Raw genomic sequence first — 19,138 nt, forward strand, 5'->3', positions numbered from 1 at the left:
TTGTTAATATTTATAAAATCTACTAAAATATTCCGGTGAAACATGCAATCTAAGCACGCTAAAATTAGCTAAAAGCAGCACCTTCAGTTTGGCTTAAGTCCAGGACGGGTTACCACACGGATAATCTAAGTTCACATCTCATATGGTTTTAGGTATTTCTAACAAAAGAATCATACCTGTTTGTCCACTTTCGGAGGGTTTAAGTTACGACCATGGCCACGATAAGATGGCGCATTGTCGCGTGCGCCAAAAAGATTCGGCAAATACTTATAACTCAGTGTCTTGGACTTCAAACTTTGTCGTATGATCAGCGTATCGATACAACGAACTGCTAAGATACAAAAGTAGTATGCAACTTGCTCTTAAATATAAACTAATCGAACTATTTAAGGAGCTCTAATAGGTCCAAATATGGACATAGACATCTTGCTCGCTAAAAGACCGAAGCACATATTTCCAAAGTACGATGTCGAGATTTGTAGAACTGAGTCAAAGAAAGCGCAGTACATTGAAATCTATGAACCGTTTGAATCTAAAAAAATGCCAGTTCCCACTAACATATATTGTTCCAACAAAAAATTGGCTCTAGTTTGCTCGACGACGATCGTTTGGTCTTTCTAAGTGCATGCACCTTATATCAATTAATACCACCTCATAGCGTAGTACAATAAAATTTTATATATGCACGTGTTTCAGCTTCTGTAATAAGAACACATGCTTTCACACTTTGTTGTACGACATCCTGAAATATCCACGAGCATATACTATGAGCGTACATTCACGTACAGGTTATCTGAGTCGACTTCATTATTTGATCCTCCTTCTGGTCTCGCTGGTCATTTATTGAACGCCATGTTCACTTTCCACATCCACTGCTTCGCTAGAACTCGCTGTTCTCACAGTAGGCGTATCATGCAACGTCAGCAGTGGCCACATGAAGACCTCGAGAATGACCACAGCAACAACGATCAGGCAATCGTCATAGCTTCGGTAAACGTATCAAGAAAACGCTATCGACTAATGTGAACAGACTCTTAACACGAACATGGAGACATGGTTTCGTTCTGACGAAGACAGCTAGGTTGAGGCAGCAGACAAACAACTAGCAGAACTTCTTTTATTCGTGGATCAGATCAACACGGGCACGTCTGAAGCGGGGCCCGTGGAGGCGCCCGTTGCAAAGAGGAACTCAGCGAAATGGAATATTTCGAGACCCAAAGGGCACGGGCAAATGGCTAGATAGCTTGGTCTTACCGTCGCTAAATGGTATCTCCTAGACAGCGAATCTAAGAGATTTAATAGCAGTAAAAGCGGCAGGTTTAGCTCAGAAAGGAATTGCTTATTATAGCCGTGTTTCCAAGTGTCCTCGACGGGTGTTTTCTCTCTTGAAGGTGAAGTCATTTTTGTTTGTATTACTGTTGTTGTTACTGATGCTACCGCAAAAGCTAAGACCTTGGCCGTGGTACGTAAGTCGTTCATTGTTGTTTTGTGCTCCCGAAGGCCCCAAGTGGACACTTAGCGCTGGCGTGGCGTTAAAGCTCTAAAATAGCGGAAGGATGGAGCGAACTGAGGTTCCGCTGAAGCCTCACTCCTTCTCTCCACTTTCTATTTTTCCCCACACTGCTTACATTGGTTTATCTATTCCCTTAAGAGGAATTCTCTAAGAGGAGGGATAAATAAAAGGAGTGCCAGAGAATAGGGCTAGAAAAATAAGCCACCGTCGGTACATCTGCATGGTGTGCAGCGTTATAGCTTAATCTAGTACCGTAATGTTATAACAGTGCGGGTGCTAGTAGCTGGCTAAACATGGACTAGACTGCTAAATAAGTGGTCCGTGCTACCGAGCTCTTAGGCTAAAGAGCTAGCCGCTAGCGAAAGCAATGATCTCAAACAAATAGAAAGGGAAATGAAGATGGTTCATCTTAACCAACATAACGGCGAACAGAAGAACCTACCAGAACGCGGAAAGGTATACGATGACGAGAACTGTCTGAATAATAAGGCAGTGTGATCGCTTTCCTTTATAAGCATCGAATGCTAAGGGTAGAAGTCTCCGCGCAAACAGCATAGTTCATCTAGGCCGACTTGGCACACACTCGCTAAAGAGTGGCCTAAAACTGGTGGAGGAAAGCGTTCTTCACCACGAGTTACCGTGCAGTTTCTGTGGCGTTGCGGTACTGCGATACTGTCTAGACGGCCTAGTCCCTGATACGTTTCACTTGACGTGGGGTGGCATGACGTTCATGCTGAGCTTCCTTTCGAATCAACATATATGAATGGCTAACTCATATCACGTGTCGGTTGTAGATTAAGCTGTCTGTACTTTGTAGATGGCAATGTACTTTTGTACATCGATTTTGATACCTTTACTGAGCTAGAGTTCGCTGGTCTCCGTAACGCCACGACAGTTCTATAAACTAAAATGCTGCAAAATTGTCGAGCTTTCTAAGATTCATTAGAGAAAAGTCAACACGAACGATGGGAAGCAGCACGAAAAAGAAACGGGGTAATGAATGGGAGATTGACTTGTTTGTTACCCAGGTAAGAATTTGCTCAAAATTTGCAAGAAATAGGTTGAAATGGATTCTTGTAATCGCGTACCTACTTCATACGTAAATCTCATAGATTCATTTACCGTGCTATAAAATGATGAAATATCCTCCTGAAAAAGTTGGCAACGCAGCGACAAACTGTGAAAAATTGTTTTCAATTGTATTTAAAGAGTTATTTATATATGCCAATTATTTAGCTTCCGCAAAGATATCGAAATTATTCAATTATGTACGCGTAGCTCTAGAATTTGCATAGAAATTTGTAATGCAAAAGAAGTTAGATAATAAGTAACACATAACAAATACATCTCTATTTAAAGCCAAAAGAGCCAACAACAAAAATGCTAAACTTATAAGACATAAGTACAACCCGACCCCTAGACGCAAATATTGTTGACTCGCTCCGTACAAGCGATCTTGATTGCATTTATCTTCCGAAGATTTTGAAAACGAGAAACAGCACAACATAGTACTGCGTACGAAATGTGTAAATCGGAAGACTCATATCAACGTTAATTGCTAAATCATAACAACCCCGAACGGGAGCACCATTCTGAGTGTTTGCAAAATGTCGTTGATATGATAATAACACAAAGAGGCATTTAGGTATAGAGAACATCGTTATAATAAGTATATATATATATATATATATATAGCCCACTGTCTAAAACATCAATGAGACGCTGTAAAATTTCTCTGCCTACAAGACTGTCACGAGGACTACTTCTTATCGTTTGAAATCATCGCTACCCGATTTATCGTCCACGATCTCGAATAACATAGTTTGGGTTCCAGGATAAATATACAAAATAGAAGAGGGTCCACTTACCGGACATCAATTCACGGCCTCTAAGGTAACTATTTATCTAGGTTGAAATCTTGTGCAATTTTAAAATCAGGCACACATGGGAAACCCTGTTGAAGGACTTCGAACGGGACTTCAAAGTATGTTTAGTGAAGTTGCTCCTTTCGATACATGTTTATTGTTACACCTTCTACCTTAACTAACTAAAAAGGAGATCGGTCGCTGTCATAGTACGGTAAATGTATCAGCACAGTATAACGTAGCATACGATCTACTTCGACTTCGTCTTTCTAATAATACGTACAATGAGCCTTCGGGACACGGTCTAGTTATTATCAACCTCGAATTTATGGTTGATTTTTATAAGGCGGCGTTACAACGGAGCAAGTCCCAAAATAATCAGAAATAAGACCTTCCCCGTGGCTTGGCCAAATGAATGTAATGTTCGAAGATGCATATAAACAATAGAAGCCATTGACGAAATCACTTCGAAGTTTCCCAATCAGCCCGCTTTATATTAATGAGCTAGGTAAAGATGTCAACATTGTCTTTAATAAGCGGACATCGACAACGATCCCTCGAAAGACGGAATAGAAAAAGCTATTATTTTAATATAAAAGCAACAAGGATTAACTTACTGTGTGCGACAACCTTCTAAAAAAACTCTTCAGCCTAACCATTTAGCTAAAAATAGGTTAGAGAGGTTTATTATATGTTACTATGATTGTTGACAATTATTGGCCAGTCACCTTGGGTCGACACAGAGCCAAAGAACGAAATGGCCACACAAACGAAGCATATCGAGGTTTAGCGGGCGTGGGGTACCAATAGCATCGTCAAAGTCAGTTTGACGACGTGCCTCCGAGTCTGCGAACGAAGATGCATGTTAGAGGATAAATTCAGTGAATCCCTGTGTCGACATGAAAAGCCGAATCTGTCTGTATCTGAGCCGTTGAAAACGGCAAGGGAACGTTTAAAGAAAGGGCTAAAGTTGTCACCTGGAGGGTTTTCGTATCCAAAACATATCAGTCGCAAGCAGTATTTTCTATAATATTAAACTGTATCAACAACTATATATTATGTCTGTGTCAGCGATACAATAGGGAACCCAGGCCTATACAGATAATAAGAATCAGAATGCAATAATGGTCATCTTGTCTTTTTCGAGCTTCCGTCTAGATACCTAAAAGTGGTGAAGTATAATACTGGTAAGTTCTCAATGAATTTAAACCGCTATTTTCCTTTGAATAAAAAATGCTGTTCAAGTTCACAAGTGGGCTATTATATATATTTTATAGCAGTTTCGCTTACAGCCTCGAGTTGAGTCCATTAGAACATCCCGTTATTTGATTTTTCAACTTTGTCATTACGGCCCCCAGCGCTGCGATCTGTATATTGAGCAGAACCGAGATTCTTAAGTTGCGATACCATTCGAAGACGGCAAAGTTACAACAAAACTTAGGAAGACCGAGAGCAACCCATAATAGAGTCCATTGCAAACCAGGTGTTATTTAACGAAATAGTTAACTGTGCCCAATTTAACCTCGATCGAAGTCAATCAGCTGGCAATGATCAGCCCATGCGATAGCGGTACGGTGTTGCCCACAAAAAATCTACGTTTATACTGTAGCCTATTATGGTTCTTAGGACATGATTTAAATCGTCCTATCAATTCGTTTAATATCATTCGCGCAAAACTTTTCTAAAGTTTTCCCCCTCCGAGAAAGTAGGCTGCTTGTAGTGCTTCGATCTGAGGGAGACATTTGTTTTTAACCAAGCCTCATTTCATTAGTCTGCCAAGGTCAAGCTCTCATATGCTCGACTAAACCAGCAACCTCATCCCTCACTGTCCAACTGAACGAAGACATAAGCGGAGTGTTGGCTAAGAGTTCATTGCAACACAGATGATCGCTATTAGCATGATAATCATGATCTGCTACAATCAATTGAGTTGAATATGCATTAAAACAACAGGACTCCTCTTACATAGGATGTTATAAGGTTGCATCAAGTAATAGTTTTGCCGGTACCCTGTGTTACGGCCGATTCAAGTCAAGGCCATCACAAATAGCCGCACAGTTTTATCGACTGGTGCCGTTACTCTATGTGCCATGCCTGCTCCAGTAAGTTAATTAGGTTCGTACGGGTTATCAACAGATTTTGGTAACTGCGACTCTACTAGGCAAAAATTAACTGATTCGGCCGAATTCCTTCAGTGGATAACGGCGAACATTTTGCATTGCGTGTCTCAGTTTCACTCACCTTTGGCCTGCTCACAGCAGGCCTAGTTATTATCTGATCGTCCACTGTACGAGCAAACCTTCACAAGATTTTCTCGAAACGAATGTGTTCTTCGCCAGTGTACCTAGACTAATTTTGAGCGAAGGCTCTGCCTTCTTTTCAAGATAGGTCACTTCCGCGGCTTTATCCGGTTTGCCTCGTACTATCCGCTCTAGCCAAATGAACGTAGTTATGTTATACGCCCGCAACGCACTCAGCTCACATAAACCGCAACGCTATGAAGTGTCTATGCTATAGCGGCCTGTAGCAATGGCTTTAGGAAGCGATGACCAGTAAGCAGGAACCGCTTTGAGTCAATCTTGCTAAGGCGGAGGACGCCTTGTATTAAACCTGGATATTTCATGCATATAGGCTTGCATGTATATGTGATAATTATGCAACGATGGTAATGCGCTCGAAGCTGTGACTGCGAAAGGCCTAACCTCGAAGTGTGACGATTTGTTGCCTGAGTAAATAACCTCCTAAAGAGTTCTTTGCATCGGTTTCGCCGTACGTTCTTAACGTGTAATAATAATAATAATAATAATAATCATAATAATAATAATACTGATATAATAATATAATAATAATATATAAAACATCGACTATATTTACTTTTTGCGTATATTCTTAGAACTTTAACTAGAATACCGCATATCTTTCTAAACTATTCTACAAAAAACATAAGAAACAAGTCTGGGCAAGTACAAGGTTTACGAACAAAGCTATTTCTGAAGGCTCTTGGTCAGTTGGAGCTGATCCTTGTGAGTTTCAGGCATGACATGAAGCTTGTCATGCCTTTGCCAGTCTAGAACCTTCTCAAACAAAAAAACTACCGAAGTGAACACCTGCTAAACCCCGACAGGAAGTAACAAGCCCCGCATGCAAATGACCCAATACCCTTCCAAAACTTTTGAAATTAAAAAAACATTGCATGTGAAATTTACACACTGACAGAATTTTATTTCGTTGATCTCCCGCGGATATTATAGACGTCTCGGATACGATATGACTCTAGAATACTTGTAAAAGCTCTAGTTATGTCTACTCATGCAAAGGCGGTTCATGATTTAATCCCTTTTAAATGGGGGCCAAACATGGATAAAACCACTTAGAGAGTGTCCATTATAAAACTGTCAAGCATATATCTATTATCTGAAAAAATGAAACAAATGCTTTCTTTTGAATTTCTACAGTGAACAGAGATTGCTAAACGGAATAGATCCTTAAAGTATTTCGATATTGTGCAAGTGAGTAGAGAACATCTGCTGTTATTCAACGCTCAACGGATAAAACACACAATACTTCTTCCTTCTGTTATACCGCTACAACGCAGCATGTGAGTATGTATGTACATTTGTTTTTGGTACCTTAGCAGTCCAAGTTCGGCAGAACTTGTGACGGCAATAACAAGCATTACGTCGACACGAAAATGGCTCACACTGTGATATGTTTTTAATATACTGGGAACAGTTGCTCGTTGGATTATCAACTGTAGTTGTCGTTTGTCCGTGTTAGTACGCATGATAGAAGGTTGGCCGATCGTTATTACGCTGCTCTCACGGCACTATTCTATGAATAGTAATAAAGAAAAAAAATAAAAATAGAAAGCATCTGTTATTTTCAAGGAACGAAAGGTGTAACTGAAACGAACATCAAAAGATCATCTCGTGCTTTTTGCTTTATTGAATATGATCATCGTGCACGGTATCAACGCTGCAGCCTTGCACCACGTGCATAATCACAGAGCTAATGATATATATGGTTAGCTTTGTATCGTACCTTGCTAATAAACGAGTGGAGAGTATCTCTGCGACACTACAGTTAAAGGTAACTAAAAAGACACAGGAACACTATAGATTTACATGTAGATGTGGACACATCCTTCAATGAAGATCCGAGTCATAGGAAAGCCGATGATGGTAATCATAATTGTTTTTCTCGCTTGGCTTCTTCCAAAAGCTCGCATTGAGCTCCCTGACCTCAAACCAATCCTAAACGATCGTATCAACGCCTATGGTAGAAAGAAGATCGAAAAACCACGAACTGAGAAATACGTTTTCAGGTTAACAGTGAAAATCATCTGGTTCTTACAAGTCACAATTATTCAGCATATTACACTAGTATCAACGAGGGGTATGTATAGATAGTTTGGTCCGCTACACGCCACGCTGTTCCTGTTTCCAATTCTACGTGCAACTTTAGAATATAGTGCACTTTCGAAAAATAACGGAAACTTACTTTTGCATTATGGAACAGGTAAGAACAACGTAAAGTCCAAATAAAGTTTTTATCTATTCTAGTATATATATATAATAGCTAATAATAATAATATATAATATTCTAGTATATATAATCTCAATAGCCCTTTCATATCACCATGGTAAAATCATCTAGGAAAACAGGTAGCGTTTTCAATCTTATCTCATCTTTAATTCAGTAATGTCAACCTGTATGTTCTTCAAATCTTCCAGCAGAAAATTCACACCAACATGTTTACCACAAATAGTAACGCTGCTCTAGGGCTATCGAATTTTTAACTATGATAGATTAGTTCCATGAGAACTGTCTGCGGATTTTCATCCAAAACCGTCAGGCTCATACAGGACAAACGAAATTACTATTGGTCAAAAAGTCGAGCACCTAGCAGCCGTGTCTGTGTCGTACTGCTTGCGACAATCTATAGACCCCTAAACCAGTCTTTGGTAAAAAGCCTTCTGTCTACGAGGTATCTATCTGAACGTTTCAATTTTAGTCAGCAACAACGCCCAAACTTAACGTATCCATGATGGCGGGGGGTAAGTGGTGTTATCAAAGGGCAAGACGGCAATTGGAACGACAGCGTCAATATGTTCGAGACAGAAGGACCAGCTTTGCGAACTGCCTCGTCTACAGGACTTACAAGCGGCCAATCGAAAGACTCGCCAAACAGGCAAACTGTAGTACGAGCAGAAACCAACTGGGACATGTGCGCAAAGGGGCTCCAGCTTTAACCTGTGTAACGTCGTAGCGTATAATAGCAACTACATATCTCTGAGAGCAATAAAATTGTTATTGGTTGCTCACGGGCCAACATATATGCGGCCGTTAGGAGATTCTACTTTATGGTGAATGTAGCTTAAGTCCATTAATCAGACCAGACTAGACAATGTCAACCTAGGTTAGAGTAATCTTTACCCGAGGTTAACAGGCTTAGGGACCGTAGATAATCCAGAGGCTAACTGCGCAGAGAACAACACAGAAGCTCGCAAGAAGATAATGCGTTGATGTAACCAAACTTTAACATTAACGAGGGCCACGTATTTTATGTTTGAAATCCCTAAGTTATAATGTATATAGTTTTGGTAGTTTAGTTCGTTACAAATCGTTAGGCCTAATGAGGCTGGATTGTGAATTAAAGGAGCGGCGTCCTTTATCCATATTTATTCCATTAAGCATGTTTATAGGTTTACTATCGATGTATCTGTTCTTGTTCGCGAGATAGAATCTTCTAGCTTTGGATCGTTATTTTCGTTAGCACATACGTTCTTATATACACTCAAAATCGAGGGAGCAGCTGGATCATTCATGGTGGTCCAGATAAATATTTACATGATGCAAATGCAATTCTGGAAAAGAAAACAGGGTCACGAAACTAATGACACGGTTATATATCATCTCAGTACCATAACGGTTTCAAACTAGAATGCCTCTCGTTAACTGATACAATAGCTTGCTCGCCTAACACTTCAGACCTTCTGTAAAATGTTACCTAAATACCCCAATAAATACACGGGGAACATCTTAAAAACTAATCGCTGTTTCAAAAACCACGCTTTGGGAAGACTTGTATCGTCTTTACATACGTGTTAAATGCTTATTTGGGTAGATAACATGTTAATAGCAGAGTTTATCACTTTGGCTTAAAACGCACAAATACCAAAGATCTCTAAAATACGCAAAAAACAGATAGGCCACTTCCAGGATCAGACGAATCAATTCACCTGAAACGCCATCACAAGATCAACAAAAAATGGTGTCTTGTAGGGATACAATTTCCGACAACGTTCCGATTAAATTGTGGCAAAGACCTTCATCTTCTGGCGAACATCAGCTCGGCAAACGACGTTGTATCACCCCAAAACCCCTCTAAAACCTTAAAATTATCAATATATAGGCGCACGTTGTCATGTCAGTCCCGAACTTCACAAAATACTTTGGCGTTCATGGAGTGATAGATTGACATACCTATTTTCAATGCATCTATCCGATACTGCCAGGAGGAAAACGAACAATATGTTAACAGCAAACTTATAGTTCCATTAGCTATAAAATCTACATTGAGCTGAGTACTTTTTTCGAAATCTGATTAAAATAACTATTATTCAAGCATTTGTCGTTAATAGCCTCAGACGGCCTACCCGGTGCCAGCCAAGAAACATTTGACCCATTTTTAACTTCTTTTACAGTTCCTATTATGTTGATCGGTCCAAACGCATGGATCCCAAGTCAACAAACTCGAATTATGCGTGACACGGTATGCAACCGCTATTACTCAATAGTCAAAGTACAGAAGCTCGGTAATCCTCTCAAAAATTGCTCAGTCAACTTTTTCTGGCACACACAGAAAGAACACACGTTCACCTGCAAGCGGATAGCCTAAATTGTAATATATATATGTGCTTGAGTAATCATAAGAATAAGCAGAGTATGTTCGCGGATTTGGCCATGAGTCAGCGTAAACTGATAATGATCGCGCTAAGTTGGATTATACCAAGTTGCTAAGTTTTAACGGGGTTTCGTCATCCATGTGAGGTTCTACTACGGCACTGTTCTCGTTCGAAACGGAACAGCACAGATTACGTGGAACCCTTTTCGGTAATGATCTGTTTTATTTGTACCTGTAACGTGACTTTAATGCCGATTTGTGTGCATACGAAATGACAAAGAGAACTTTCAAACGAGTATTGTCGAATGCCAAACATGAAATCCACATGTAAAAGCTGGCATAACCAGTCACGACTAGAATCAATATCACAGGATCGACGAGTTGCAAAAGTTCGCCTTTTCTATGACGATTTACATAGAACCTCGTTACGAAATTGTACGAGCCGCCAAAGCACTGGCTGTATGCAACTAATTAAAAGCAGGCGTACTATATAACGTAATCATCGAGCAGAACGCTATAAATATATAATGGTAGCCACACGTCATAACAACACTACGCTTCTCAAATGCCCCGCAATAATCGGTATGTTTATTACAAGATGATGATCTTTTTCTAATTGAAGTTCGTATTTCTTTTTACTCTACTGAATGCATATGTTCGCAAAAATCCTACTACCGTGTTTACAGAACCCGAAGTGTTGAAAAGCTAATCTAGCAATTGTCTTAACCCCATTCCTCGTTTTTGGGTCGTCAGTAGCGCATCGGGAATGGTACTTGGCCGTCCCTATATGCGTCTCTACGCCCGCATGCGACACAAGGCCATCAAATGGACTATTGCTCTGCTTCCACGCACTCAATCAACGCGATACGATATCGCGACAAACCAAAGTAACTCTTCAATAATAAGCGGAAATGTCGGGCTGTTTCCTGTCAAAAGGTAGCGAGGTCGAAAACAAGGACAAAAATGCATGAACGCCCGCGCACCAAACGCGCTGACTAGTCCAACGATTCAGGTTGGGCACGAGGAATTTCCCCGTAAACTTGAGCCGTAGCGACCTTTATGCGCCTCCTTTGCAAACATGTAAGTTCACTCGAGTGACAAGAAATTACGAGATATTTAATGGTAGGACTAACACGTCGAGGCAAGTCTAACTTCTAATTGGTATTCACAGCGTCCGAACAAAAAACGAATTAATATACAACGATGCGCCTAATACAACGCGGTGACAAATGCCCTATGAAGTACTTATGTCCTTAGTTTTTTTTATAGAAGCATATTACGCTAATGCGCTCATTTCTGTTGACCGTAACCATGCTGATAACATATTTGTTTTGTCAACCTTAATAACGTAGTTATGCTTTCGCTGTATACACTGGGGAAGCTTATCTTCATTCATAGCACGTAAGAAGTCTCTTGGGCCTTGCTCGTCTTTGCCGCCTGATCGGACTGTTATGTAATAGATCACGATAGTCAAAGATGTGCGTTACTACATTGAGTGGCAGCAATTGGAAATACTTCACTTGAAGAGTATCATGGGTATAGGAAAACAGAAACCGACCTTCTCCGAAGTTAGGCCGGGGTTGGCCGAGTCCAATCATTCTGCTACAGTCTTGCTAACCTAGGCAGTTACTCCACTCCTGCGACTGCAGACGATCCTGGTCCTGATCGTCAAAACGCTACTGTCAGCGTTATTTCTGTCGCCTACAGGGTGGGTGGCGTGTCATGTATAATATCTCTGTATGCCGTGTGTGCACTTCCATTCTCGATTTATTGGTGTTCTTTATGTTTTGCTTACTTTCTCCTTATCGGTTTTTCTTTTATTGATCCATTCGGTGTATTTTTGTACAGTCGTGCTGCTGTCTTGCGGCCTTTCCGCGTAGTGCATAGTATCTAGACGATTTACCGTAGCGCAGACGGTATCAGTAGGAAGACTTTTATCTTTTGTTCGTAGTCTATCTAGTTCGGAACTCAAGGTTTTGTCAAGTAAAACGAAGAATGATTATACTCAGAATTGAACTTAGAACAATATTTCCTATGAAAAATTGTCGCTAACTGTCAAATGTGTGTCGTTTCCATGTTTATCCCATTTTTCCATCTTTATGTTAGAAAAAACAGAGATATTTAAGGAATAGTCGAGGTCGAATGAGGCTTTATTTTCATTCGCTGCTGCCTATCACAGTGTAGCCTCAAGGTATTATTTTACCGTCGGCCTTGAGTTTTTATTGCGGTAGCTGAGCTGCTCGTAACTTCGGCCTGTCAGTCGCGAATTCTTGTACTGACATATTACTTATTAAATAAAGTGACATTTGATTATCCTTAATGTAATTACAGTTTGTTTTAAACATTTCTGGAACTTTCTACTGTCGGCTTCTGTCATGATGTGACCCTTATTACGCCGATCAGAATTCGCAGCCATGGATCTTTGCATTTATATTCAACTATAGTAGCACTAGGTAAAAGCGTATTTCTGTAACACAAATTGCGCTCTATCCATCTCCCTGTTGACGCAACATAAACGTCAGAATGGCTACCTCCACTGTTTGAGAAGTGGACCGATTGCTTGCACTATATTCCGCTCTTATTCTTACTATTACTGGGCGCATCGTACAAGCAGTGAACTGCCCATTGCGCCCACCATCGACCGTGCCCCGAATTCTCCAGCTTTGTGTGAAAGGTAAAACCGCTTTATCGAAATCTATTTTCATGCGTCCCGTAAGTTGGGAGGCTTGCATCTTACCCCCTCCCAGGCAAAGCACCGGCAGGCAGTCGGTGAGTCCTAGGGGCTTGCTGACATCGAATCTGTCTAGTTTACTTTGTAGCAACTTCGAACGCTACCCTTCGTCAAGGGGCGCGCAGTGAAGCACCAACATTTCACGCTCCCAGGTATTTTAAAGTTGTTCGATGTTTTCGGAACGGAAACACTGTAAGGGACTCCGATTAACTGTAATTTTCTCAAAACGATCGTAGGACCGTCAGAAACCTTTTCCGGAACAAAACAAGAGGGCAGGTTCACCTCTTGATGCTTTGACATCTACGGTGTGTAAGCAGCGCTTCTGCAAAACACGCCAGTTGAGTGATAACAGGAGTCCATAGCATTATTTTTGCATGAATAAGGGTTAAGTATCTATGGTATACATTGGATCTATTATTGCCAATGTGATGCGTCATCCAACAGACTTTTCAGCGTATTCTTAAAACTAAATACGTAGACATGGCCCACCTGCGCAATAGACATTGTTTGTGTCACGGAATCGAAATATAATGAAACTCATTTGGATTGAGCTGAGCATACTGTCGTGTGTTTTAGTCATAATAACTTTCTAGGACGTACTTGATTTCATATGCGAATATAGCCCTCGACTCAGCATAATCTTATCCATAAAAGAGGGCATAATCTGTTTCGTTCGAACTCATTACAACTTACTGGGAATTCACGCTACTCCGTTAAAAGCGTGAAAAAAAAAACTTTTCAGAAAAATAGTGACGTAATCTGTAAATGTGTTATAAACTTGCCTTTTTTCAGTGCATTTTATTCTATTAGGCTCAATTTAGTCACTTATCCAAGCCACTATAACAACTAGTTAATATGCGCAATCTAGCGAAGCTAAATGGTTTTACATGTAACTTATTTAAGTTATAACAAATGCAGTAGAATTCATCGACGCTTGTTGGGTGGCACAAAAGGCAAATCCACTGTATCCCGTCAAAGTCGAAGGCTTAAAACAAAGGTAGGAACGCAAGCCCTGAGTCGACAGCAAAGTCGCAGACTGTGACGGGATCTTTCACGCAAACTGGAGAATCGTTTTGCTAAGAAATTATAGTAGAAAAAAAAGATGTAGGTATTAGTTTATATAGTTAATGATACTAGCTTATATAGTTAGTAGTAGTTTATATAGTTAGATAATGAATGGTAATAGCCTACGCAAGTACGTCAGTATATTGTCCCGACATGAGAAATTGTTAGTAGCACTAAAAATTTGCACTCTCAATAAAATTTAGGGCATTGCGCCTTTATGCAGTTACTCCTTTAAGGATCGTATACTGATTACACGATGATCTTTTTGCTTCCTTTTGATCATATTTAGCTTGTGGCTTTCTTGCATGCCGACTATTATGCGATATAGATGAAAGTTTTATTGTTCTATATATTAATATAGCGTTTTTTTTTTTTGTCAATGTATGTTTTTGATGGCAAGCAGGTATGGAATGACCAGCTGATCGTATTCGGATTATTCGGTTGCTTCAGCTGTTATATGTCAACGAAAAAGGAGTCCTTTCATTCTGTTTCTACGTCGCTACTACTTCAATATCATCCGCAACCTGCCGTCCTTCTCATCTAGTACACTGGTTTTTGCTTACGAAGTATTTGGTCCTGTGCAACGTGTCCAACAGAGTCACCAATTCCTACTAGTTATCTTCTAGGTATCACAAAATTCTACGATCCCTCTACGACTCCCGCAATGATCTATTCCTGCGCAATATTTCGAAATATTTGGAACTCTCCAACAACATTCTCGTTTGGAGGGAACTTTGGATTGAAATTCCTGCCATGGAGCCACAAGCCGTTTTGCCAAAACGTTCCGTTCGAATGGTGCCTTCGTCTGCTTTGTTAGAGTCTGAGGGAACTTAACAGCTCTTGGTCGACGTTTCTTAACACGAGGATCGACGAGCTCGGTCGTCACGCTATATTGCTGTATATATATGCTATAGGTACTGAGTTAGGTAGTCAGTAAAAAAAAAAATGAAAAAAGATTAAAACTTTTTCACGAACATTAAATAAGCACCGTCATATCTTCCGACCTTTGCTCTAAGCTTTACCGTTTAAGGTTTTTTGCCCTGAAAAACGTGCCAAACCAGATGTTTGAGGTATGGAAAACAAACTTAAGGCCCTTTTAAGAACTCCTTAATTTCTCTTTACAGGGAAGAAACGGATTTTAAAGTCGGTCTCGTTTGCGTATGAACACTAACGAACCCGAATTAAAGCTGGGAAAGATCGTAGTAATTTTCACATGCTGATCGAGAGTGCTAAACAAATTGTCCTTAAAATTGGATCTGTTTAAAGTTGTCTTAATTAATTTACCTATTTCTTTTCTAGTGATCGCTGTCTTCGAATTACAATACCATCTGACCGTAACGTATCCTATTCGAGATAGATTTTTTTTAACGGAACTTCCGGTAATACTTCTATGTACGGGCAAAATCTGTTTTGTAGGAGCTGATTACGAAGTTCAACCCCGACGGTTAAACCTATTTCAGCCGAAATCATCAGCTACTATTAATAATCAATTCGTCTTTTGTATTTTAAATACATATTCTTTGAATGCATCCTACAAAAATAACTTAGCAGATGACAGAAGGCTGTACAACGAAATACTATGAAATTAAAGATGAGCAATATTTACCAGGGCCGTTGTAGTGTCGTTACTATAAGTGATACAATGGTCACGTTTGATAAATCGAATATGGCATTTAACTGTGACAAACCTCAAGTTTTCTTTCTAAGGACCACGAACAGGACCGTGCGAAGTTAGGGGCGAATTGGAGAAATAAACAGCCACGAGGGCTGTGCGTGCGCTACGTGTTGAAATCGAAAGACATGGTTAGCATGGCGCCAGCTAGAATTTGCTCACTCAATCATTAACAAAAATGTCAGTTTTGCACCTAAGGGCACTGATAAGCGGCAGTAGCCGCAATGATTCATAGGACACACAGTACTAGTTTTTCCTACCGCCGTAACGCTTTATCGCTCTGGTTCAGCCGTAACTTACCAAATCAATGTCTAGAGATAGTAGATTCCATCATCTTTATGTAACTGCTGGAGATGCAGGTCGAGGTCATTCATATGGAGAAGGTGCATTGAATTTACAGACTTGCATGTAGCGGTTCTGTTATGTAACGAATACCATAAGCTTTTGCTAAAATCGAATATATAAATGTTCGCGATACGGAGAACACGTACTCATTGGGAACAAGGGTGCCACTTTACGACTTATCTGAAGATCGATACGATAAGTATCGATAATATCGGTAATTATACTGGAAGTAATGATATTGACTACACACAAAGTGTCACCATTATCAAGCGCTTAATTGAACTCGTACTCGTAATATTTATTCGACTAGATCACCAGATACATAAGATGCATGTGAAGGAAACAAATGTATGCTACCTTGTATTAGTAAGCAATACAGATGCGGTACATCGCACGTTGCCTATGTCTATGAGGAAAAATCAAATAAGCGTAGTATGAGACTGGACAATGTGAGTGAGTTGTATGGTAATCATCAGCGTTGTCCTCTTGCACAAGGGCCACATATCTACCTGAGGTTAAAAACTATATATCTTCAATTGAGTTGTTCTGCGAAGAGCAGTCATAGATAGCGCTTCTGACACTGTGAGCTTTGTTTCGTAAGTTATGTAGTCATGTCAATATTATGAAGTTCCCTCAAAAAAGAAAGGTAGCGTCGATGGTAAATTAGTTAACTTACAGGGGAACAAGTCAAAAGAGGCTTTCTACAGTCGCCAGTGTTTATGCGGCTGCACTCACTTCATACATGAGGCAGTCTCTCACAAGACCCATGCATCTATTTTGTCGTCTCTCTATACAGTTTGCCAATACGTACGTACGTACCTTCCCTTTAGCTTTTTCTGTGATAGACCTTGATATCTGGTGAGGATCCGGATGATTTCGGGTTTTATATTCAACTTAACATAAGCGTTCTATGGTTAATATTTAATTCGCTCTAGTTTTTAAGAGGTTTCCTGCTCTCCTTATTGAGTGTCCTTTTATACCATAAGGATAGCATTACCGTCACCATTAATAATGAGCACCATTTACCAGTGAGAACTACCCAACTCCTTTGTTGAGGAGTCACTGTTTGACAATGCATGTACATTATGCGCCACTGTGTATAGGTGCAGCGCGAAATTTTCTATAGCTTGCGATTGGTTTGCACTGTTGATTTATCGTAATAACAGTTGCTATCATTAATGTCGCTAGCACCGTTGGCGAACACTACTAGCTACTGTCAACTATTAAATAATTTCATCAACGTAATCGTCGTTGCTCACACAGGACATCGGAAGCGAAACACCTGCTTAGCAGTCTCTCCGCCGGTTGCGTTTTTCTCCAACTGACCCACAGATTTTTGCATCAATATCCGAACTCGGTGACCTCAGTTATTGCTGGACATCGAACATTATCTCTTGATATTCGCATAGATTATCCAGGACCACTGGCTCTGACGTGACGAGGGTATTCGACAAGCGCTTTGCCGAACGGACACGTTCATCTTGCCTTGAGCCTGCTTCCCGCCTGCCTCATCTATGTCTTACTTGTTAACCGCGCACTGTCAATACTGAACGGAAACTCTCTTCGTATAATGTGGTGATTACGTATGCGACGCCTACACGCGCGCGCGAAGACATGATCAGGATTTACCTACTTGTTCTGTTAGATTGGCGGCTATCGCAACTATTACCAAAGCTTAGAGAGACTTGGCAAAGCCCTTGGAAAAAGATATTCAGCAGGCTTCAGGGGCCTGTCTGAGGCCATGACGCATAGCATAGTTTATATTGACTGCTATTGCTATTTCTTGTGCTTCCGCTGTTGTTCGTGCTGGCGGCAGCACCAATGACCCTGGCGTGGCCGTCTGACGACCTCAAATATTCTCCCTCTCCTCGTGGCTGCACCCGATTGTACATTCGCATTTGGTGTCACACGAACGTTCACAGTTAACAAAACCTATTACAGCCTCAACATAGTGATGGGAATATCAAGGTTTCGAACGTCGTTCTCCACTCGTTGCGTCCGACTGCTACAGATGCTGTTCCACTTGGTAGTGCACCGTTTTGTTTATTCTGCCATTCCTTTAAAATTCGAGCTTGTACAGTCTGTGTGGATTGCCATACTGTTGGCGATGCTCGTTTTGAGGCATTTCTTTTGGTTCGTCTAGCAGCATTTCTAATGAACGAGCGATAACGGAGAGACAAAGCAAAAACACAGACACGAAGCCTCTATCTTGCCCAGTCTAAGATCAGTCAAAAGGGAACAAGGGAACGTCTGAAGGCAGGACGGAGGTGCCCGTAAAGGGTGACGATTTACGAACGACATCACAGTTACCACCGAATGCAGTTACCGAGGAAACCTTAGCCTTTCTCCAATTTGGCTGCCAAACATGCCAACAAACTAGGTTAGGTCCGGCAGGATGCGAAGTATACGGAACATACACCTTGAACAGCTTCAACTAGCACTCAAACACGCATTTTCCCTCAGACGCTTGATACACATAATCCCTTTCGACACGTACATAACCTGGGTGTAACTCTAGTGGAAGGTGGTAGCGGTAGTAGATCAAGACAATAGACCTCGGACCGCGCTGGCCTCTAAAGCCGATAGCGGTGGCGTTATCGCAGGTTCGCCTGTCAGGTCATGAGTCTAGGGCCTTTCGTTCCATTTCCTCTACCTGCTCTCCTCCCAACCATCCCCCTTAGGATGTGCGTGTTCTCAAAAATTTTTAGCAGAGTAGGAAAGGGACAGTATTGGTAAAGGGTCAGGATATACGGTGGAATAAAGCTAACGCGCATGCGCGTGTCAAGCAAACAAGCCCACTACGTCGAAGCGCCATCACAGTAGAAAGCCCCTTGAAAGTCAACTGAGTCTAATCGCGCTCCGTGTCCCTGAGCTGCCCAAGTAATAGCAATGGCCAAGAGTGGCGCTGACATCTATGTTAAATTCGATCTGATTACATGAGGGGGTGGTCGTGACACTCTCGCAAACCCTCGAACATCATCTAGGATATGGTGCTTTTTAAGGCTCAGTGGACAAATGCATGCTTGCTTGAGCGGCTTGT

The 19,138-nt window shown here is 40.9% G+C and overlaps 1 protein-coding gene and 1 long non-coding RNA gene across 5 annotated transcripts in view; one reads left to right on the forward strand and one right to left on the reverse strand.

Annotated features, from left to right (window-relative positions):
* LOC111254119 (putative E3 ubiquitin-protein ligase RNF144A-A) overlaps positions 1-18,768 on the reverse strand; it is an 81,088-nt gene extending 62,320 nt beyond the window's left edge. For all 4 annotated transcript variants that reach the window (XM_022814646.2, XM_086974082.1, XM_086974084.1 and 1 more), the window contains exon 1: positions 16,918-18,768. The gene's annotated coding sequence lies outside the window, so the exon portion shown is untranslated. The remainder of the gene's footprint in view (positions 1-16,917) is intronic.
* On the forward strand, positions 10,012-15,691 carry LOC147754388 (uncharacterized). The gene is made up of 3 exons (XR_015316412.1): positions 10,012-10,867; positions 11,039-11,365; positions 14,485-15,691. It is a non-coding gene; the product is annotated as an uncharacterized LOC147754388 (long non-coding RNA).
* Positions 18,769-19,138: the final 370 nt, after the last annotated feature.

The sequence above is a fragment of the Varroa destructor genome, unplaced genomic scaffold (assembly GCF_002443255.2).
Source record: "Varroa destructor unplaced genomic scaffold, Vdes_3.0 BEIS01000007.1, whole genome shotgun sequence".
NCBI classification, from domain to species: Eukaryota; Metazoa; Arthropoda; class Arachnida; order Mesostigmata; family Varroidae; genus Varroa; species Varroa destructor.